The sequence below is a fragment of the Ambystoma mexicanum genome, chromosome 2q (genome assembly GCF_040938575.1).
Source record: "Ambystoma mexicanum isolate Mex_15411 chromosome 2q, UKY_AmexF1_1, whole genome shotgun sequence".
Lineage (NCBI taxonomy): Eukaryota > Metazoa > Chordata > Amphibia > Caudata > Ambystomatidae > Ambystoma > Ambystoma mexicanum.
The window spans coordinates 21,290,721-21,315,679 of NC_090924.1; positions in this window are offsets into that span (position 1 = coordinate 21,290,721).

Here is a 24,959-nt window from a genome sequence, read left to right on the forward strand (position 1 = left end):
TCATTTGTCTTGACGTAAAAAATACAGTGTCAAATGTAATCATATTCACCATAAACCCAACAGTAAACAATACCCTTTGTGACTGCCAACTATGTAGAATGTACCTTGGAATTGCTCATAGTATGCATATCACTTGCAGTGTGATCCTGCTTTGGTGGGCATTGCCAGTGCATTCAACCATTCTGACACAACAATGGATGTTGAGCACAACATAAAATCAAAACTATTGCAACCATATAAATCTGCACAGCCCCAACATGTGTTCAGTGGCAGCACTATTGTCAGAGTGCTGGCACAGTATGATCTTCACCTGCCAAAAAAAGAGATGATGGGTGGAAGGTATACGATTCATCTTAATCTCCGGCATTGCTCCGGGTAACCACTCAGACCATAATTCTTCAGTGACCTTGTGCAGAAGGGATGTGACCAAGCAGTTTGTGCTGCACTGAACCTTTTGAAGTGGAACCAAGCCTGATCTGCACATGGTTCTTCGCCTTTCAGTAATAGCTTGGCAGGCTAAATAACAATGCTCTGGCGGGTTGACCAGATCAATTTCCGGAGTTTTAAGATTATTCTAAACATTCCAGCCTTTAACACTTTTGTCCTGCCTGATCTGAATCTGCCTCCAGACAGTACACAGATATGCTTTCATTAGTACCACAGCTCTGCAACAACTGAATGTAACGCCTCCATGACCTCACTCACCATGGCCTACCTAGTAGTGCTCACCTCATTACAGCCCTTTAATCTCTCACAAAATGTTGCACTTTTGATATGTGGCTAGTATGCATCTTGATGCAATCAGTCTATCCATTTCTTACGGTTGCATGACATTTTCTACTGGATGGGCAGTAAAAGATATCATGCCACTGTAGGAAACGGCTACACTTACTACACCAAAATGTCAGCCTACACACGCAAGAACACTTGTGATGCTTGCTTGATAAGTGTTATTACATGGCTAGAGCAGCATTTTGATGCAATCAATCTAGCCATGTTTTAGTGCGGCATGACTTTTGGTATTGGGCTTCTATGTTACATTATCATAGATGGCTAGTATAAAATGCCCTACCACAGTAAGAAATGATTGGAGTTACTACACCAAAATTCCAGTATATTCACGTACTAATACTTATTGTACTTGCTTTAAAAGCATGATAAAGCAAGCATGCTAATTGTTATTATGTGGCTAAAATGCATTTTGGTGAAATCAGTCTTGCCATTGCATACTGCTGTATGAAATTTTTACTGGGTGTAGATGGCCATTAAAACATATCATGCCACAGTAAGAAATTGCTGGTCTTAGTAAACCAAAATGCCAGTCTAGCATTTTCAGCATGTTAACATTTATCGTGCTTGCTCTAAAGGCATTATAAAGCAAGGATGGGAAATGTTGTTACGTGGCTACACAGGCATCTTGATGCAATCAGTCTTGCCATTTCTTATTGTGGCGTGACATTGTTTACTGGGCATCTATGATAAAGCAGATATGACAAGCATTATTACATGACTAGACCAACATTTTGGTGCTGTCAGTCTAGCTATAATATCTTACTATGGCATAGCAACTTTTTACTGAGCAACCGATTATTAAACACATGTTGAACTCGGCGGGCCATCATATATTGGCTCAGGCTTCGTTGCTATATTTGGACGCTCTTGCAAATTTGTGACAAATATGTACGTACTACCAATCAAAATATTTACCAGCCACCACTGGTAGTGTGAAAACAAACAGAAAGTGGGATCTTAGAACTCCCATTATTTTTGGAAATCACGCTGTGAAGTTTGGCTTTCGCCAATGTGCCATATTTGCAAAGACAAGACTGAAGAGTAGTAATTGTATGTACAAGCCAGAGAGATTGGATGCTCCAGATGAAGAGCTACTTGTTTAGAGTCATTTTTTTCTGAGGTCTATCATTTTGTGCAAAAATACTTTTGAAGTTACTGTGGACTTGAATTTCCCATGTCATAACAAATAATTAGTATTATATAATATTTGTATGTATAGCACTTCATGTCTGACTCATGATCTCTGCTGTAAAAATAGGAGTTAATAGTAGAAAATGTAATAGTGCTTGGTGTATCAACCTTAGAAGGATGAAAGACTGAATCAGCCCTGCTGAAATATGAACGTGGAAAATGCAGGCTGGCGTTTGTCAGAGATTAACCTTTAACTTACTGAGCTAGCCAATTGCGACAAATACTTCTGTTTAATCAATTGTGCAGTTCAACACATTTGTCAGGATATCTACCCATCACCCTGTACTGCCCCCCACTCCTTTTTAAAAGAAAATATGTCACTACTATTATCAAGTTTCCTAGTGGGCTGTGACATCATTACAGTACCTAGAAGCAGTAGGACTATAAGTGTTATATTAATAAGACATGTAATCACCAGAGCCAATGCATAGCCAAATGCTTTGGTATTCACATTTAAGAAGGTATAGCTGGTAAGCCAGCTCAGTGGGTTAACTGCTCACTGTTGGCATGTATGTGTGTTCTGTAGGTCACAGGTGTGAATCATAAAAAGATTTGCTCAACCTTATATATCACTCACCATATAGCTCAGGAATGTATGGTCAGCAGCATTTATGTCTAAACAAAGGCCCCAAGTGGACCATTTAGAATTCTGATTTGGTAGAGGTTGTTAACCGCATACGGGTAAAGGACAACAAATTGACATTATGATGAAAATCTTTCTGTGTCAAAAAGAAGAATTAAAGAGTTCATTGTTGTTTATTACAATGTTTGGTGTGTTGCTTCAGTTGTCTTTCCTCTGACTTTATCTCATACCAGGTATGCTTCATCTCATACCAGGTATGGGGCATTAACCCACATTGGGTGGCATTACTGGACATTTTAGGATGCACTTGGCATATTAAAGAAGCAACTGAATACTGAAAGCTGTAACTTACATATTTTGATCATACCTAGGTTGTAAGGCTATAACATACATGAGATGGCTGTATCCTCCGAGGTTACATTAGCCACTCTGCATTATGGAAGCACATATGATTGCTAGACCTGACATGTGCAGCAATAATTGGCATACCATTGTCAGTAAATGGTTATATGAGGCTAAAGTGGGATATGTATTGCAGTGCCACTGACCTATGTTGGTTCTAATTGTCCTACCTCTGTCATAACATGACTCCCTCAGGGGCAAACGTGAGCAGAGGATACATGTTATGTTTATTTGAATGGATAAAAGGAAAGCACAGAAAATAAACCTGATGACCGTACAGCATGCCGACGTCTAAAAGCACCTTTGCATAAGAACAATGTCTCGCACGTTTGAAAAGTGGCTTTAAGAGTATTTCACTCTTTTACAGCTGACCCAATTACAACTTTCGCCAGTTAAAATATCCTTGCATGAAGTTGGTTTGAGGATTGACTATCTGTTTGAGATAACACTAACATACTGAGCCAAGTACATTTTCTATTTTACTCACCTGTTTACATTAGCAGAGTGAAAGAGATGTACTTTATTATCTGTATTTTCATTGTGTTCTGCTCTGGTGTATTTAGGATAGATACATATTGCTTATGTGTGTTACATCCCTAAGCATGTTTTGCCAGTTGCCCCACAAATAAGAGCAAAATCTATTAGTAATATATACTTAAGTGATATGGTATTTTTTCCATATTTTGTTTTTTATACTGTTATCTATGTCACCTGCAAAATTTGGAGTACAGAGTTATGCCATCAGAACATTATGTAGCACTTTATTAAATGGTTCCACGTGGTAACAGTATCCTCTTCTTAGTATTTATTGGTCTTGACCAATTCTAATGAGTTATGTAGTTTATATTTTATGATGTGCAGAAAATTGATACTTCATAAATTATCGAATGATACTGGTTTTGGTCAATGTGTTGTGGTCTTTTTGATTTTGTGGACTTTACAACTTTTAATTACTTATTGGATTAAATATGTATTTATTCGAATGAATAATGTATTAATTGTATATTACTTTTTCCTGTGCTTTATCTGGTAACTGTGTGAGTATATTGTTTTTTCTGATTTTATGGAGTTTAAATATGCTTAAATAAAGCTTAACCTTAACATGGACAATTTATATTTATTTTTAGATTTTGTAAAAGTGTGATCATGATAAAATAATGACTATTGTTATACTGTATCATAAATCACAAGGGAAATTGTCTCTAGGTGCAGAAATGAGTATGCCTTGTAGACTGAGGGCGCGGTGACTAATATGATGTAATGACCCACCTTCCAGTTACTTCCACAGTTAGAGATGTCATTATCCAAATTAACAATGACCCTACTGGAGGTTTACAAGGATATTAGCACAGGCAGTTCTGCGACTAAAAAGGGAAATATTTGTACTGTTCAGAAAATTGGAACACAATATTAATTTAATAAACATGGAACTATGAACAATAAACATAACACATTTTATTTTTCATTGCTATGTTTTTAATTTAATGTTTTAAATTAAGGAATTGAATTGCACAAGGTCTTCTCTACCTTTACATAGCTGTAGACTATTGTTTATGTTTTGTCTGGCTGCTGCCCCAGTCAGAATGTCCAGAATGAGGACTGTACCAAAGTTTAGAGACAGCTTTCAAAGCATTATGATTGTCTGTGAGATGGTCTATAATACAATCCATGTTCTATACACCAAGTCTGAGGGCCGTATAAGGCCCTTAAAACCAAGTTGAAGGTATGGATGCACCAAGGCCGTTTAACAAGGTTTGTGATTCCATAATTCCTGGTACTGCCTCTGGGGTGCTGTCTTCAAAGCTAATATATTACTTGTATGGTGTTAAGGATAAAGTATAGAGAAGTTTAGTTCATGAATCTGCTGTCTGGTTGCAGGGATTTGGCTGCCTGATCCACCTGGGAAATATTGGTTACAGGTATGCTCTGCACTGCTGATATCCTTAGAACGTACCGCTGTGAACAATCTGCAGTTACACGGACCATTTACATTCTATATTGGTTTTCATTGCCTCCATATTGTCCAATGAGATGGGTAAGTGAAAATTCTATCTCTAAGTATAATACTGGTAGTTAATGGCCCTGAAAACCGAGTTACAGGCCTGAGCTCAGTGAGGGAGTTTATTGGGCTCATGCTCCCTGATACGACATGAGGGTGTGGTCTATAGGCTATTATGTTATATTGATTTATGTTGATTTATGCCGTGAACCGCTACCACCCAGAGGCATTCTCTAGGTGCTCACGTGGCTCTGCAAGAAAGGGGACATGGTTGGTTAGTGGGGGTAGAGTGATAGGATAGATCCAGAACCAGGGGAAACTGCCGTCTGTGAGTGTTGGCTTGCAGATGGTTGGTTGCGTGCACTGGCTTATTGAATCTGTTGGGTATGTGTCTAATGCCTGCTTGTTTTCTATGTGAATTCATGTAGGTTGGGTTGTGTATGTGTGTTTTATTTTTATATTGCCTGGCATTTAAGGTTGTGGTTGTGCACACTGGGTTATTGTATTCATGTGGTTAAGGCCAAATGCCTGCGTTGTTCCCTATGTGAATGCTTGTTATATTGGGTTGTGTTTGTATGTTTCTGTGTGTAGATTGGCTGGCATTTAAAGTTGTGATGTTGTGCATTGGCCTGTTCAATCTGTATGGGTATGGCCCATTGTCAGGGGCTGTTTGTTTTGTGTTAGTCTTACTTCTTTTGGGTGTGTGCATGTTTATAATTTGGCTAGCCCAGTGTACATGTACAGTGTTTGGGTGGTGTGTTGGAGGGGAGTGGTTAGTGCATTGGCTACTTTTCAAGTTCTTCTAGGTGACTAATGTACACAATTCTATCTAATGTGATGCATGGTTAATCTTCACTATCCTATCTAATGATATGCATGGTTCATTTCACCATCTATCGAACTGTGACTTGAAGCTGATCTTCACAGAATCTATCTAAATGTGATGCATGGTTAATGTTACAAATCTAAGTATGACACATGGTTAATCTTCACAATTCTAAGTGTGATGCGTGGCTAGTCTTCACAAGTCTATGGGCCTCATTCCTAATATGGCTGTAAGGGATAGCGGCCACCGGTAACGAGACCGGTGGCGGTGATCCCTTCCCGCCATACTCCGAGTTCCCTTTGCGCCCTCGCCCTTAACGCCTGCTTTGAGCAGGTGTTAAAGTCGAGGGCGCAAAGGGGCCTCCAAGCCAATAACGGTGACCGTAATGAACGGTCACCGTTATTTGCATCTTCCCCATTCCCATTGAGCCCTATGGGGGCTCATTTGGGAATGGGGAAGAGCCTTGGTGAATGGGGAATTACCGCCCCGCCAACCTTGGAATGGGGCAGTAATTCCGCCATCCACCAAGGCGCTGCCGGTCCGGGTACGGCGTCAACCAAGGCGTTAATAGCGCCATTGGTTAGCGCCGTACTCGGAATGAGGCCCTATCTGTTTGTGATGCATGGCTAGTCTTCACAATTCTAAGTGTGATGCATGGCTACTTCTTGTAATTGCTAAGTGCAGATATTGCCATTTTACATAATTAGGCATGGTGCAGAATATGGTTATCTTACTCAGTTAGGTTAAATGCAACATATGGCTGACTAGCACCAATGGGCTAAATGCGTAATATGGCTATCTTACTCAGCTTGGTTGAAAGTGACATATGGCTGACTAACACCAATGGGCTAAATGCAAAATGTGGCTATGTTACTCAGCTCAGTTAATGCGACATATGGCTGACTAACACCAATGGGTCAAATGCAAAATATGGCTACCTTAAACAGTTTGGCCAAATGAGACATGTGGCTGACTAACACCAACGAGCTAAATGCAAAATATGGCTTGTTAGGAAAGATTTCGTAATTGTAGGTAATTTTCCTTCCATGTGGCAACCCCTAAACTTTTTGCTGTTGTTTTTCACCTTGTTCTTGACTTTGCCAGAGAAGTGCAGTCTTCTGCCGCACTCCTCTGGGCTTTCGCTCCTTTCTTATGGGGAAACTGACATGCCCTTAAAACAGTCAGTACCGGGGAACGCTGTTTCCCGTAGTTTCTTTTACCATGTTGCGGCTTTAGTGCAACATGACACAAGAGGGCACTGTAAGCTAAGTTACAGCTCTCTTGGGTCTCTAGCCTTCTACAGGCCCTAGATACTCGTTTAGGATTGTATTTGATCGGTGCAAGTGATTCAGGGACGGGAATGGTGGCAGCGATCGTTTCTTTGTATTTTGAGCTCCTTTTGGCGTTCTAAGCACGTTTTCTGCGCTTAACCCAAAATGGTGGCCTGGCTCCCAAAATGGCCAGACCACGAGGCTCCTTTGTCCTGTCCGCTGACCGTCTTGCTCCCTTCACCTTCCCCAGGTCGAGCCGACCCGGGACCTTCCTTACATTTGGCATGTGCTTTCCCGCGAAACACGGATGCTTTCGCGGGCTTCTACATGTCTTTTGTGTGCCTCCAGGGTGTGGGCTGGGATGTCTGGTCCCAATACACATCCTGGGTGCCAGAGAGTCTAGGGTGGTGTGAATGCCTGGGACCACCGTGGTCCGTGATTGGTCCACGAATGGTGTGTGTGTTGATGAGCGGATCTCCCATTGGCTCCCCTCCGTTTTGGCGCGAAGGGAACTGTGGATAAGAGGGGGCTGGAAACACCACTACCATGTCGATCTCCTGAGTTCTCATGAACGAAGGAATACAGGAGCCAAGTATCCTGCAACCAAGAGGCTGGACCGAGGAATCGCTGGTGACCCGCTGAAGGACTTCTGCTCTGCACTGCTGTCGCCTTGTGAAACCCTTTTCACCTTTGATCGAACCAGAAGGCCTGTACTGGTACTTCGACCTTTGGAATAGCGGGAACAGCTATTCTCGGCATCTTCATCATCTCCTGCCAGTAAGCCTTCGGAAGCGTCTCTGGGCCATCCAGTTGACTGACCATCTTACACGGGAGTCCTGCTCTGTAACCGCTGCCAGGTTGTGTTGTATTTCGAGTCCTTGTCACTCTCACACGCTTCGTACACTTGGCGTTCCCAGGTCGGAAGTGAGCAGTGTACATTTGGCTCAGATACACACGGCCACTCCGTTGCCCTGCTGTGGTGACAAAACTGTGCAGGTTTCTTCGATTGGGACGTCTTTTTACTCAACACGACGACGAGGCGTTCCCTGCTCTTCTAAACCTGCCAGCTGCTGAAACTGACGCGGAGAAGCCTGGGTCTGCTTGCATCGGGGACCGGTGAGTAGTTTAGCTAGGATCTGGTCGCCCTCCTGCAGGAGCCCATTGCTTTTCCCCGCTGTGTAAAACAGCACCCTTTTGCCGTACTCGCGCTCTGCTTCTGCCCACAGTGGAGGCTGCGCTTGAGTCGCGGAACTTGTTCTCCTTCATTTGTGCACTGAACTGAACTACCTGATTTCCTTAGAAGAGACTCTCCTTTTGCCCGTTGGCACCAGTGTGTGCAGGTACTTTTGAGCACAAGGCTCCACTCTTCGCAGGGCTCGGACTTCCATCTAGTTAGGTGCCTCTGAAGGCGAACTGAGTCTAAAACATTGTATCGCACTGCCTGTTTTCCTTCCCTTGCAGGTGGACTACACATTTCGTGCATATAACGCTTGCGACTGTCGTATTTGTATATATATTGTATTGGTATGGTATGTGTTGGCTTAATATTGTGATATTGTGATTTTCTCGCTACGGTCATTGTTTTAAAGGCCTTAAAATAAATGTGTATATATTTTTGATATAACAACTGTTTGGAGTAGTTTGTAAGTGATCTTGCTTTGTGTGCTCATTGCGGGCTTTCAGTCACCCTCACCCCTCTTGAGACCTAGTCTTGACCGCCGCGATCGCTACCTTGATTGGTCTGGCTCGTCCAGAGGTTACCCTGTTCCAAGTAATTAGGTTGGCCTTCTGAACTTCTGCGCCACCAGGACAGAGTTCAGAAATCCGTCTTAACAAATTGGTGTACAGCGGTGGGATACGACTGAAGGTATCCAGTGTTGCGCACGAACTAAGGCATTTCAGGTTATTCCAACCAGGACACGTAGTGAATTGTTGTAGTATAACTTTAAAAAGGCCATAGTCCTATCTAACAGTATGGAAACAAATACCTTGTTAACTTTAAATGCTTCCAAATCAGAAACATTGAAAAAGATGTGTGCGGAGAGAGGTGTTTCCTCTCAAGGCACGAAATTGGAAATTATACAAAGAATCGTGGCGTGGCAAGAAGCACAGCTTGACGCTATAACTTCTGAGGACAGTGCGGAAGGTGGTGGGGCTGCTCTCACTGGTAGAACCGACGGTTCTGCCGCTGCACTGATCCATCGCGACCACGAGGACAGGGAGGATGAGATGTCTAATGTTTCCTCTGCCAGTGCTGATGGGGAGGCTATGCTTGAATTCAAGAAGCAAGAGCTGCGGTTTAGGCAGCAGGAGCTTGAATTCAGCATAGCCAAACTAAAAATCGAACAGGCAGAAAAACAAAAAGACAGGGATCACCAGTTGGAACTGGCCAAGCTTCAGGTTGCAAATGGGTCCAAGGGTCCTGGACATGGGTCTGGGGCCTCCTCTCATCCACGGTTTCCGAAAGATCTGCTCAGTGTGTATGAAGAAAGGAATGACATTATGGACTGGCTGAATGCGTTTGAGTATGCATGCGAAGTTCAACAAGTTGACAATGCTGATAAGATTGCCTGGTTACTCAGCAGACTGCCCCATTCTGGCTGTAGTGCCATTATGGAAATGTCGAAGGCTGAGCGAGCTGATTTCGCAATGTTAAAGCAAACTCTCATTTTAAAGTTTGGGAAGACTCCGGCCCAATATTTGAAACGTTTCAGAGAGTATAAGAAAAAGGAAGGTGGTACTTGGGTATCTTATGTCACTGAATCCTTGAAAAACTTAACTGGCTGGGTCGAAGGTTATAAGGTTTCTACCTTCGAAGGCATGATAAATCATGTCATGCTGGAACACATTTTTGCTTCTTCTTCCCCGGAGCTTAAGCAGCATTTGGCCGATTCGAAGGAGATAGATCCTAAGAAGCTGGCCATTGCAGCAGACTTATGGGTGTCACATCGAGTGTCCCATAAGGACAAAACTCATCCTGGTAAGCAGGAGGAAGGGAAAAAGTCTAAAGATATGGAGGGTGGAGAATCTGCTAAATCTTCTTCCCATAAGGGCCACAAAAAGAAAAATAAGGGTAGGACACAAGAGAACTCACAGGGTAGTGGAGGTCAGCCTCCGAAACAAAACTCTGGTTACAATAAGCCTCCCTATGTAAACAGACCCAATGGATCTTCATTTGCTTGTGGAGCAACTGACCACGTGAAGGGGGATCCCCGTTGTAAGGTTAGACCTTTGGGGGTCCACTCCGCTAATCTGGCCTTCTCCTCCTACGAGGAAGAAGAGATTACAGGAGCATCCTTCTCCTCAGACTCATTTCCCAGCGGGATAGAGACTGAGGTAGTTTTAGTGTCCCTGAGTTCCTGGGAGCCTAAAGTCGCAGAGGCTTATGCTAGGATTCCGGATAATACCAAGCACTACTTTAAAGACAGTGTGCTGATCAATGGAGTGGATACTCCAGCTCTTAGGGATAGTGGGTGCAGTCACACTGTAGTGGATTCTACCTTGGTAGACTCAGAGGAAGTTGCCAGAGCTACTCTGATGCCCACTAAGTTGGCTGACGGCCCCCTCCGTATGTTTCCCGTAATACCTGTAAATCTTACTTTAAATGGTACAGCAGTCAGGATTCCAGTGAGCATTCAGAGAAACGTCCTGGGAAAGGTCTTGTTAGGTAATGATCTCAGAGCTTTAGGGCTCATAGGAGACACTGCCGAAAGACCCTACACACGGTCTCAAGCACGGGCAGCATTGGCCAAGACCAATACGCCGCCCCAGCCGAAGGGGAAACCCAAGGCGAAAGGAGTCGACAAGTCACGACGAGGGAAAGAGAATATTCCCCCGAGCTCGCCTACCACTGCGGTGGAGGAAGTTGGTCAATCGCCCGGGCCTGACGAGGAGGTGGCGATGCCTGAAGTATTCGACCCCAACGATCATCCTGAACTAAAAGACTTGTTAGTTGAAGGAAGTTCTGATAGGGACAAATTCAGTAAAGGCCAACCTGAGTGCCCATCTCTGGAAGGCCTAAGGAGACAGGCCTGCTCCCAGCTTGAGGGTGAACCTCCTGAGACGCATAGGATTTATTGGGAAGGTGGACTCCTGTATAGTGAGCCCACAGAGTCTACAGAAGGAGACCATAGGAGGTTGGTGGTTCCCCTTGCTGTTAGGCCCTTCCTCCTGCAGTTGGCGCATGAAGTTCCCCTTGCTGGTCACCTTGGTATGAAGAGGACCAAGCAAAGGTTATCCCTGCACTTCTACTGGCCCAAGATGGGGGTGCAAGTAGAAAGTCACTGCAGGAGTTGTGCCTCCTGCCAGTTGTCTGGTAAGGTTGGCGCGACAATCCAAGCTCCGTTGGTACCGCTCCCAGTTGTGGGGGTACCATTTGAAAGGGTAGGGATCGACATCGTTGGTCCCCTTGACCCGCAAACATCCTCGGGCAATAGGTTTATCCTGGTGCTGGTCGACCATGCAACCAGATATCCTGAGGCTATCCCATTGAAAACTGTAACTGCCAAGTCAGTTGCAAAAGCTTTACTTGGCATATTTACTAGGGTTGGCTTCCCTAAAGAAGTTGTGTCAGATCGTGGCAGCAATTTAAGTCGAAGTATATGCAGGCTATGTGGAAAGAATGTGGGGTCACCTACAAGTTCTCTTCTGCATACCACCCCCAGACCAATGGTCTGGTGGAACGTTTCAACAGAACGTTAAAGAGCATGATTGGGGCTCTGGAGGAGCCTCAGAGAAGAAAATGGGATCTTCTTTTACCATGCTTACTGTTTGCCTACCGAGAGGTACCACAGGAGGGTGTTGGCTTCAGCCCCTTCGAACTTCTGTTCGGTCATCCCGTACGGGGACCCTTAGCCATCGTCAAAGAGGGATGGGAGATGCCCACTCCCCCTGTTACTACCAACGTAGTTGATTATGTGCTAGGGCTCAGAAAACGGATGGTACTTCTGATGGGCTTGGCTAGTGATAAATTGAAGGCAGGACAAGCGCTGGTGAAACATTGGTACGACCAGAAAGCTTCCCTCATCAACTTTACACCTGGTCAGCAAGTCCTGATCATGAATCCCATAAGGCCTCGAGCTTTACAGGACAAATGGTCAGGCCCTTACACAGTGGTGGAGCCCCTTTGTGAGGTTAACTATTTAGTGGACCTTGGAAGGCCTGGACAGGCTCCAAAAGTGTTTCACGTGAATAGGCTGAAGGCTTTCGTCCCAAGAGTCGAAATCGCAGCACTGCTACTGGCTTCAGATGTTGAGGAAGAGGAGTCTGAACCTCTCCCCGACCTGTTCCAAAGCGGTCCTTCAGATAGCTCCTTTGAGGGTGTCCAAGTGGCCCCTCACCTGACTTCTGATCAGCAGGCTGAGGTGAAAAGTTTGCTTAGGCAGTTTTCCCCCCTGTTTTCACAGTCGCCTGGTTTGACACCTGGGTGCAAACATAACATTGACACAGGAGACAGTGTACCTACCAAAAGTAGGGGATACAGGATGTCAGACAAAGTACGGTCTTACATTAAGACCGAGGTCAACAAGATGTTAGACCTTGGGGTGATTGAACCCTCTAGTAGTCCTTGGTCCAGCCCTGTGGTTTTGGTTCCAAAGGCAGGCACTTCTGAATTGAGGTTCTGCGTGGATTACAGGGCTCTGAATGCTGTCACCAAGACAGATGCACACCCCTTGCCTCGAACAGATGAGCTGGTGGATACTTTGGGTGCCTCCAAGTACCTCAGCACGTTTGACCTCACTGCTGGCTATTGGCAAATAGCGTTAGCAGAACAGGCCAAGGAGAAGACAGCATTTTCTACTCCAGACGGCCTTTATCAATTCCGGGTAATGCCGTTCGGGTTGAAGAATGCACCTGCCACTTTCCAGAGGCTTGTGAATCATGTGTTGAATGGGTTGGACGAATTCTGTCTTGCATATCTGGACGATATAGCAGTTTTCAGTGCCACCTGGGAAGACCATGTGAAACACCTCGGGATTGTGCTCCAGGCTCTTCAGAAAGCACACCTGACCATAAAGGCTAGTAAATGCCAGATTGGACAAGGCTCAGTGGTTTACCTTGGACATGAAGTAGGTGGAGGGAGGATACAGCCTCTACCTAGTAAAGTACAAGCAGTACAAGACTGGCCTACCCCCACTACGCAAACCCAAGTGAGAGCCTTCTTAGGACTCACGGGGTATTACCGCAATTTTGTGGCAGACTATGGCACCATAGCTGCCCCTCTGACTGCCCTCACAACTCCGAAGAAACCCAAGAAGGTAACTTGGACCGACGAGTGTGAGAAGGCCTTCAATGGCTTAAAAGACTCCTTGTGCCAGGCCCCTGTCCTCAGGGCCCCTGATTATCAAAGACCTTTTATCGTGCAGACGGACGCCTCTGACACTGGGATAGGAGCTGTACTATCACAAGTAGATGAGAAGGGTAAGGAACACCCTATCGGTTTTATTAGTCGCCAGCTTAAGGACAGAGAGCTCAGATGGTCCACGGTAGAGAAAGAATGTTTCTCTGTTGTGTGGGCCCTAAGGAAGCTGAGGCCCTACCTCTATGGGACCCACTTCACTGTGCAAACTGACCATAAGCCGTTAAAGTGGCTAATGAATATGAAGGGGGAGAATCCAAAGTTGCTTAGGTGGTCCATAAGTCTACAAGGCTTTGACTTCATTATTGAGCATAGGCCAGGTGTCCAACATAGCAATGCTGATGAGTTGTCCAGAATGTTTAACCGACCTGAACAAGAGACTCATCCAGGGGTGGATTAGTTCCCCCTGTCCATAGTCTGGGAGGGGCGAGTGTTAGGAAAGATTTCGTAATTGTAGGTAATTTTCCTTCCATGTGGCAACCCCTAAACTTTTTGCTGTTGTTTTTCACCTTGTTCTTGACTTTGCCAGAGAAGTGCAGCCTTCTGCCGCACTCCTCTGGGCTTTCGCTCCTTTCTTATGGGGAAACTGACATGCCCTTAAGACAGTCAGTACCGGGGAACGCTGTTTCCCGTAGTTTCTTTTATCATGTTGCGGCTTTAGTGCAACATGACACAAGAGGGCACTGTAAGCTAAGTTACAGCTCTCTTGGGTCTCTAGCCTTCTACAGGCCCTAGATACTTGTTTAGGATTGTATTTGATCGGTGCAAGTGATTCAGGGACGGGAATGGTGGCAGCGATCGTTTCTTTGTATTTTGAGCTCCTTTTGGCGTTCTAAGCACGTTTTCTGCGCTTAACCCAAAATGGTGGCCTGGCTCCCAAAATGGCCAGACCACGAGGCTCCTTTGTCCTGTCCGCTGACCGTCTTGCTCCCTTCACCTTCCCCAGGTCGAGCCGACCTGGGGCCTTCCTTATTTGGGCATGTGCTTTCCCGCGAAACACGGATGCTTTCGCAGGCTTCTACATGTCTTTTCTGTGCCTCCAGGGTGTGGGCTGGGATGTCTGGTCCCAATACAGATCCTGGGTGCCAGAGAGTCTAGGGTGGTGTGAATGCCTGGGACCACCGTGGTCCGTGATTGGTCCACGAATGGTGTGTGTGTTGATGAGCGGATCTCCCATTGGCTCCCCTCCGTTTTGGCGCGAAGGGAACCGTGGATAAGAGGGGGCTGGAAACACCACTACCATGTCGATCTCCTGAGTTCTCACGAACGAAGGAATACAGGAGCCAAGTATCCTGCAACCAAGAGGCTGGACCGAGGAATCGCTGGTGACCCGCTGAAGGACTTCTGCTCTGCACTGCTGTCGCCTTGTGAAACCCTTTTCACCTTTGATCGAACCAGAAGGCCTGTACTGGTACTTCGACCTTTGGAATAGCGGGAACAGCTATTCTCGGCATCTTCATCATCTCCTGCCAGTAAGCCTTCGGAAGCGTCTCTGGGCCATCCAGTTGACTGACCAGCTTACACGGGAGTCCTGCTCTGTAACCGCCGCCAGGTTGTGTTGTATTTCGAGTCCTTGTCACTCTCACACGCTTCGTACACTTGGCGTTCCCAGGTCGGAAGTGAGCAGTGTACATTTGGCTCAGATACACACGGCCGCTCCGTTGCCCTGCTGTGGTGACAAAACTGTGCAGGTTTCTTCGATTGGGACGTCTTTATACTCAACACGACGACGAGGCGTTCCCTGCTCTTCTGAACCTGCCAGCTGCTGAAACTGACGCGGAGAAGCCTGGGTCTGCTTGCATCGGGGACCGGTGAGTAGTTTAGCTAGGATCTGGTCGCCCTCCTGCAGGAGCCCATTGCTTTTCCCCGCTGTGTAAAACAGCACCCTTTTGCCGTACTCGCGCTCTGCTTCTGCCCACAGTGGAGGCTGCGCTTGAGTCGCGGAACTTGTTCTCCTTCATTTGTGCACTGAACTGAACTACCTGATTTCCTTAGAAGAGACTCTCCTTTTGCCCGTTGGCACCAGCGTGTGCAGGTACTTTTGAGCACAAGGCTCCACTCTTCGCAGGGCTTGGACTTCCATCTAGTTAGGTGCCTCTGAAGGCGAACTGAGTCTAAAGCATTGTATCGCACTGCCTGTTTTCCTTCCCTTGCAGGTGGACTACACATTTCGTGCATATAACGCTTGCGACTGTCGTATTTGTATATATATTGTATTGGTATGGTATGTGTTGGCTTAATATTGTGATATTGTGATTTTCTCGCTACGGTCATTGTTTTAAAGGCCTTAAAATAAATGTGTATATATTTTTGATATAACCACTGTTTGGAGTAGTTTGTAAGTGATCTTGCTTTGTGTGCTCATTGCGGGCTTTCAGTCACCCTCACCCCTCTTGAGACCTAGTCTTGACCGCCGCGATCGCTACCTTGATTGGACTGGCTCGTCCAGAGGTTACCCTGTTCCAAGTAATTAGGTTGGCCTTCTGAACTTCTGCGCCACCAGGACAGAGTTCAGAAATCCGTCTTAACATGGCTATCTTACTGAAGTATGTTAAATGCGACACATGGCTGACTAACACCAATGTGGCAAATGCAAAATATGGCTACCTTACACAGTTTGGCTAAATTTGGCATACAGCTGACTAACACCAATGTGCTGAATGCAAAATATGGCTATCTTACACTCTTTGGCTAAATGCGACATATGGCTGACTAATGCAAATGGGCTTTACTATAATAGGTAATAAAAGTGGTGGGATTTTTAATGGAGTACAGTAATGGCTGTACTCCCCACCCACACCACACTTGCCTTAGTAACTTCTGGTTAACTGCGGCAGGCATCACAGCCAAACACAAGCAAACACAAAGTACAGCTGCTTCTTTGGGAGCTGCCCTTTGTGTTGTGGCCCTTCTCTGGTGGCTGCCCGGGCAGGACCGCTCTAGCTCAATGACTGAATAAGGCTTCCTGCTGGAGGCACCAATCACAGGGATGGAGAGTAGGAGGAGGGTGGGGTGTGGACCCCGGAAGTGCCACAAGCAGGGGCTGCAAATAAATCCCAGAAAATGGCTAAGGGGTCAAAAGAATTCAAAGCTGGTCACTGGGCTTTACCTCAGACAGCGGCATCAGCAGTAGCTGTTCCCATACTGCATGGAAGCTAAGGCAGTCATGGGACAGAGGTGAGCCTGCTACTCAGAGCTTCCTGGTCAATGGACAATCACAGGGAGGAAGGGCAGGAAGAGGGCAGAGTGTGGAGCCCGGGAATGCCATGAGCAGCGGCTGCAAACAAAGCCCAGAAAATCATTAAAGGGCTTAAAAAAGCTCAAAGCAGGACGCTTGGCCTTACCTCAGACAGCAGCAGAAGCTGCACTGCACCGCATGGCAGCTAAGCCAGTCATGACAGAGAGGTGAGCCTCCTACACAGGGCTTTCTGGTGGAGGGACCAATCACAGGGAGGGAGGGTGGTAGGAGGGCAGTGTGTGGAGACCAGGAATGTTGCAAGCAAGGGCTGCAAACAAAGCCCGGAAAAAGGCTATGGGGCTGAAAAAGCTCAAAGCAGGTCACTGGGCCTAACCTCAGATAGTAGCAGCAGCAGTAGCTGCACCCACACCACGTGCAAGCTAAAGGCGGTTGTGGGAGAGAGGTGGACCTGCTACACCAGGCTTCCTGGTGGAGGGACCAATCACAAGGAGGGAGGGCAGGAGGAGATTGGGGTTTGAAGTCTTGCAATGCCACGAGGAGGGGCTGCAAACAAAGCCCAGAAAATCATTAAAAAGCTCAAAGCAGGTCGCTTGGCCTTACCTTGGAGAGCAGCAGGAGCTGCACTGCACTGCATGGCAGCTGGGCCAGTCATGAGAGAGAGGTGAGCCTCCTACACAGGGCTTTCTGGTGGAGGGACCAATCACAGGGAGGGAGGGTGTGGAGCACAGGAAAGCCACAAGCGGGGGCTGCAAACAAAGCCCACAAAATATATAAGGAGCTGAAAAAGCACAAAACAGGTCACATGATATTACCTCAGACAGCGCCAGCAGCAGTAGCTGCAACCACACTGCATGGAAGCTAAAGGCGGTTGTGGGAGAGAGGTGAACCTGCTACACCGGCTTCCTGGTGGAGGGACAAATCACAGAGAGGGAGGGTGGGATGTTGAGCCCAGAGACACCGCAGGCAGGGGCTGCAAACAAAGCACAGATAATGGCTAAACTGCCGAAAAAAGCTCAAAGCTGGTCAATGGCCCTTACGTCAGACAGCAGCAGTAGCTGCACCCACACTGCATGGAAGCTAATGTAGTCCTGGGAGAGTGATGAGCCTGCTACACAGGGCTTCCTGGTGGAGGGACCAATCACAGGGAGGGAGGGCAGGAGGAGAGTGGGGTTTGGAGTCCTGCAACATCACAAGCAGGAGCAGCAAAAAAAAACAGAAAATGGCTAAGTGGCCGAAAAAAGCTCAAAGCAGGTCGCTGGGCCTTACCTCAGACAGCAGCAGCAGCAGTAGCTGCAACCCCACTGCATGGAAGCTAAAGGCGTTTGTGGAAGAGAGGTGAACCTGCTATACCAGGCTTCCTGGTACAGGGATAAATCCGCGGGAAGGAGGGTGGGGAGTTAAGCCCGGGAAAACCACAAGCAGGGGCTGCAAACAAAGCCCAGAAAATGGCTAACGTGCCGAAGAAAACTCAAAGCAGTTAACTGGCCCTTACCTCAGACAGCGGCAGTAGCTGCACCCACACCGCATGGAAGCTAAGGTGGTCCTGGGAGATTGGTGAGCCTGCTACACTGGGCTTCTTGGTGGGGTAACAATCACAGGGAGGGAGGGCAGGAGGAGGGTGGGGTTTGGAGTCCTGCAACGCCGCAAGCAAGAGCTTCAGAAAAAGCCCAGAAAATGGCTAAAGGGATGAAAAAAACTCAAATCAGGTCACCAGACCTTACCTCAGACAGCAGCAGCAGTAGCTGCACCCATACTGCGTGGAAGCTAAAGGTGTTCATGAGAGAAACGCAAGCCTACTGCACAGGGCTTCCTGGCTGAGGGACAAATCACTGGGAGGGACGGTGGGGTGTTGATCCTGGGAACGCCACAAGCAGGGGCTGCACAGAAAGCCCCGAAAATGGGTAAGGTGGCAAAAAAAGCTCAAAGCAGGTCAATGAGCCTTACCTCAGACAGTGGCAGCAGCAGTAGCTGCACCCACACCCCATAGACGCTAAGGTGATCATGGGAGAGACGTGAGCTGCAACACAGGGTTTCCTGATGGAGGGACCAATCACAGTGGGGGGGGGGGGGGTGGTAGGAGGGTGAGGTGTGGAGTCGTGGAACGTCACAAGCAGGAGCTGCAAACAAATCCCAGAAACTGGCTTAGGGGCCCAAAAAGCATTAAAGCAGGTCATGGGCCTTACCTCAGATAGCGTCAGCAGTAGCTGCACCCCCACCACATGCAAACTCAAGGAGGTCATGGGGGTGAGGTAAGCCTGCTACACTGGGATTCCTGGTGGAGGGACCAATCACAGGAAGGGAGGGTGGGAGGAGGTCATTGTTTGGAGCCTGGGAATGCTGCAAGAAAGGGCTGCAAAAAAATTCCAGAAAATGGCTAACAGGCCCAAAAAAGCTCACAGCAGATCACTGGGCCTTACCTCATACAGCGGCAGGGCAGTAGCTGCACCCACACAACATGGAAGCTAAGGCTGTCGTCGCAGGGGAGAAGTGAGCCTGCTACAGAAGGCTTCCTAGTGGAGGGACCAATAACAGGGAAGGAGGGTGGGAGGAGAGCAGGCTGAGGAGTCCTGAAAAGCGTATAAACGGATGTTTAAATGTACTTATGTAGATATTTATATATGCACTTGAGGAGTGTCCATAAGTGCACCCGTATGAATTAATGGAATGTAAATGTGAATGGTGCACATGGGTTCCAGTGTGTGCTATTCAGAATGCTGTGTAAATGTTATGGTTCCTTGTGTGAAAGAAAGAGAAAGTGTAGGAGTATGTGACTGGTGGTTGAATGTGTATGACTTGGTGTGTGTGTGTGTGCAGAGTAGTTTATAGGGCCTAGAATAACGGGCAGCTCACAGGCTCGAAGTTGGGAGTGGGGCGCTGAAGAGGCAGCCAGCAGGTGTGAATCAGTACCACACATCTGTTAGATGACAACTGATTTTATTTTTCCTCTGCTCCTCTCCCAATGGCCATGTTTCCCCATGTGTCTCTCTTCCTAGGCATCACCGCAGACCGCCTGACAGAGGTGCATTGCATGTGTTTGGTTGGAGTCCCTACACCTTGATGCACTTTACGATTCAGGCGTTATTATTTAAATCACCCACCAAATGTGGAATTCAAACCCAAATATCGTGACTGCAAAGCTGTCACTTAACCTTTGTGCCACTGCTCTTTTTAGATAGAGAATACCTGATACTGCGGCTAATTGATGGAAAAGCCTTAGGTCCCCATTGATGGAATTGTTTGCACGGTTCAAAGTGACTTTGCACTGCCGACACACATGTTGATTCATGGACCCGTGCACAGTGTATGTTTGCAGTACGAAGTCAGTACATATTCATTTTTGTAGTACAAAATGACTTTGCACATACTTTGCACTACAACAAATACACTTTGTGCAGTTTCATGAATCAGGGTTTGTGTCGGCTTTGCAAAGTCACTTTGAACCATGAAAACAAATCCATGAATCTGTTCCTTAGGCTTATACGAATGTTTATTACTTTAGGCCCCTCCCCCTGCACAAACATGAGCTGCAGTGGCTCTTCCTTTCCAGTCCTTAACCTATGTTCGAATGTTACACCTTACGACTCAGATATTTAGAAACGTATTTTTGTGAATATAATAACAATGAAACTACTATAAAATGTCTATATAATTTTGTTACAGAGAATCCCTCGTTTGAGCAGCAAACAGAACTGTCATAGATGTGATTGAGAGCAATTGAATCTCATTTTGGAGAAATAAGATTCAAGAGAACATACAAAATAAAAACGTAATAAAAGCACAGTGTAGTCTGAGAAGGCACACGGCTACGTGCTGTCCTAATGAGCTAATGCATCTGGATGAAATATCCACCTTTTAACTTGGTGGGGAATTATCATGAATTACAAATGATGTGCCATTGCAGAGAAGGGCCTGGTGGGATGCAGGAATTTGAATGAGTGAGATGTTTGATTTGGCTTCGAACCAAGTTACAAAACATGCCATTTCGCACATCTGAACGGGACATTAAGCCATTCTGCAATCGCTGCAAAATTAAAAAGTCCATTTTAGAAAGTACGCCATAATGCCTCTCAGCACTCTCTATGAAGCACAGCCAATGTCGGTCTCCCTGCGGAATACACTTACTTGTGGATAGTAATGCCAAGCACACTCAGGAATTATGCGTGGCGTAACTGAAAAATGGCTCCCCAGACACTCTCTGCTTTCATTCAATCAAGTTATTTGCATAGCAATCCATGCCAAGACAGCACGCACGGCTGATTGCCAACCCCTTCCAGTCGGCACGCATGACAGGTGGGGCAATGAACTTTTGAATTCTTTTGAACTTGTTATTCTTTATCCCTGTAACGGCCCCCCAATCCCTCCCCCGCGCGACCCGCCCCTCCACCGACCCCCGCTTCTGTCTTGCTGTGCCTTGAAACACCATTTGCTGTTAGGCGCATTATAAATACCCAATAAAATAAATAAATAAATCATGTCGATTTATGAATCCAAGGACATTGGACCTTATCGTTGTAACTGCTCCATGTCTTTATTGAATGTTTCTTTGTACATTGAGCCTAGAGACAAGCTGGCTTGTAAATGCCACCAATGAAAATCCATCCAAGGACTTCCAAAGGGAATTATTTGCATATGTTCTGTTGTTCTGAAGACCAGGCTAGTTTTCTTATTAGATGGGTAGACAGGTCCAGCCCAATTTGAAAGAGGACATGTCTGACTAAACACTCATGTATTGGCAAAATTCTACCCCCTAATCCAGTTAGTTTTATTTTGCTTTTGCTTATTAAGACCATTACTAAAAATGGCATATTTGTGTTTCCCCAACAACGTTGAGGGTTTAAAATTAGGTATATCTCCTCATGTTGCACCTTTCTAAAATTAAGTCTCCTTATTGCTACATTTCTCCTGAAATAGACAAACATAATCTGGTAGATTGGTCACAATTCGCAAGTCATGTGTGGTTCAAACTTTCTTCAGCATGTTGTGAGCCACGTTTATCTGTTTATTGTTATATCACAAAAGTATATATAAGTGAGCACATCTGTTCCATATAGGTATTGCTGTGCACCTTTACAGCACGTTTTCCCAGCATGGTCTCCACCATGGAGGCACTGTGGAAAACCCATGTACCTAAACAATTGGTGAACATTTCATTGCTGCATGATACACACACTTTCATTTATGATATGAATTAACGGTACACTAATACCAGACCGGACTCAAAGTTTCAAACCAAGGCACATTTTGCACCAGTGCATATGAGCAGTAACTGAGGCACACACACTGGTTCGGACCTGAAACAATGAAAACACTACCTGACACTACAGTCAGCACATTGTTTACACGCAGTAGCATTTCAGCCACAAACTTCACACATAAGCAGCCGCACTTGTGCATAAACATTCTATGTTAGAACAATTGTCAAGGTGCAACAAGTAGCTCTAATGCATTGAGCAGCCTGAAAAGTTAGGCCCTTGATTTGTGATGTCATCTTTGATGTCATGGGTGTTAGTCCTTGCAGTGCACAGGAGTAGCGCGAGTTATGGTTGCTTAGCTTACCATAACTGGCAAATTTCTGGGTTTTTTCAGTTTTACCTGTATCCATAACATCCCTGTAACAACGTTTGTCCATTGAATTGCATAGGCTTTTACAAGTGCAACTTAACAATAACGTCCCTTTAACAAAGTTTTTTGTCAGTGAATTTCATTGGTTTTTAGCAGGATACCCTTAGTTTGTAAAGAGGAACTCTGCAACATAGTGCCAGTGCTGCCACCATGTTAATGCGGACAGCAGTCTCGGACTATGCGTCGGTTTACGGAGAGATCGTGTGGCATCCAACCTGCTGAGAAAGGCACGTGCTCGCTTACATAGTGGTACCAATCACCAAACGCAAAGAACATAGACAAACAGCACCATTTGCAAGAATTGCCAGGGAAAATAGAGTAATTTTGAAAATTGTGCACTTATGAAGCAAACAGGACAAAGGCATAGGGAGTACACCATAACTGAATGCATCAACAACAGAAGTGACGTCTGCCTTCACCAATCTTACCGCACTGCTACTGTAAAGGGGAATAAAGAGCGAACAGAGTAACGACTGGAAAGCGCTAAGGCCTGAACATCACTACAATGTAGGAAGGACCCTAAACTTGGTCTAATAATTGCACAGGTGCTGCAGTATGCAATAGTACGGAAGCATAACGTGTCTTGTTGTAATGCAGCAATGGCAAGCACCTTAGAGTGGCAGGAAGAAAATATCCCTCATGATGCAATTACTTTCTATAGTAACCCCATTGGTATGCACAGTGCTGTGAACAGTGAATGATGTAATGTATGTTGCTACATGTACAGCAAACACATTCTCTTTTCAGCAAGAGAACATATTGGAAAGGAAAAAAAGGCAGTACAAGCGGCAACCCTTCCACAACAGCATACGGGCATAGGAAAGAAAAGAAACATATGGAAATGGACAGTATTGAAGCCAAAGTGGAGAAACTGGTGAACAATTGTGCCGCTTTAAAGGTTGCGTACAAAGATATGTTTTGGACAAAATGACACAGCACTGGAACACCTGCATGTGTACTCCTTCCCCATGTCGGAGCCCGCCATTCCCTCAAAAACTGTTTCATGGGAGACGTTACAGTAATACATCAATCTGTTCCTCCCCTCACAACCAAGTTGTGCAAATCCCCACTTCCCCACAATAAGTACTTCTGCTACCCCTTCCTTTCCAAATGGAGTGTATGCATGTGTACAAGGAAACAGTAATAACGAGAATGTTGCTGAGTGTTTGTGTTGTATTCTTTTTTATCTGAAATGGGGTTCCAACACTGCAGCTGTCAGGCCTATCCACAATGACAATGGAGGCATCCGTATGCCACCTGAAGGCTCAGCATGTCTGCAAGTTGTCCACCACTTATGAATGTGCGTGGGAGCAGACGTTTTTTTCTTAGTGCAAGTACCCGCATGTGTATCTGGTCCTCTGTGTCCTTGAAACATTGCCACTGTGCAGTATATGCTAAGGAACATTAATTAGGTCGGGGGTCCAACCACGTCCTGCAGGTAGCTATACAGATAAACATCCCACCTGCTGTACCCTATAAATAGCCAGAGTCTCCCTAAATGGTTGGCGCATGTCTGGTGCACTTTTAGTCAGTAGAGAAGAGGCAATGGTGTGCATAGGACACCCATGCACGTGTGCATAATGAAGTCTGCCCAAAACACGTCCAGCGGACAGATGCCCCAAAGGAGAACAGTGGCAATGTCACCATGCAACCGCACCCACGCTGCACGTGAGCCCTTATTTCAGGGACAGGAGCAGGACCCAAGGAACAGCGGCAAAGTACAGGGTTGAGCAATGTACAGAGGGTTTTTCGGAAAGTACACGCTTACAAACACACCACAATGTGCCGTTGCACATGTATGTAAGTTTTGGAACAATGTAGGCCTGCATTCCGGGTGAAAGTTGTCCACAGCAACCCTAAAAAACGGCACACCCAAGAGATGGTGTGAAATCTCTTTGCAGCTTTTCAGAACAGAGTAGCAGGCCACATAGGTTTGCCCTGTAAGTAATGGTGCACCAAATCTGCTGTGCTACAGTGCGTCTGCAACTAATAGCAACCACGTCAGTCCGGCTGAGTATGCACAGTAATGGAGAAAATTATGAGTGGGCCTTGCTGTGACCCACATCCACAGCTGCGATAGTCCCCATTGTCCCAATCTCATGGGTAGCGAGCAACAAAGGTGAGTATGTGCACATGTGTTTCCCCAAGGACAGCAAGGGCCGTGTCCCAATGAAGCAGAAACATTCCTTATTCCCTTTCCAGTTTCTTCTTTGCTGCAAGCCGTCATTGCATACTGTTAAAAAGTTCCACACGCTGCCACCAATGACATTGAAGAGCTTTCCATCTATCAGTATCAGTTCTGTACAACAGTCCTCTGCATACACACCACGGCCAGAAACTTTGTTGCGCAATCCCTGTGGTTCCACAGTCCCATTTTCATGGGTGCCATCCTGAAAATCCCCAGATGTGGCTTTCGTGCTGCGTGCGAGCGTGGAGGAATAACGTGCAACCAGGGTAGGGGGGTTCGTTGTAAGGGACAGCTCTTAAAATAGTTGCTTTTATTTTTTAGATGCTTCTAGAGGAACACATTTTTTCACTTTTTATTTGATTAACTCTTCAGCGCATCTTGTAGATGGGCAAACAAATCAGCATTACCAATGGGCGACAAAGAAATGCCATTCACATGGAAAAATTCTGCATTTCCACAACTAATGAGGTAATTGTTGCAGAAGAACATCCCAGCAGTGGACAAAAAAGTATACATGCTTCTGCTGAT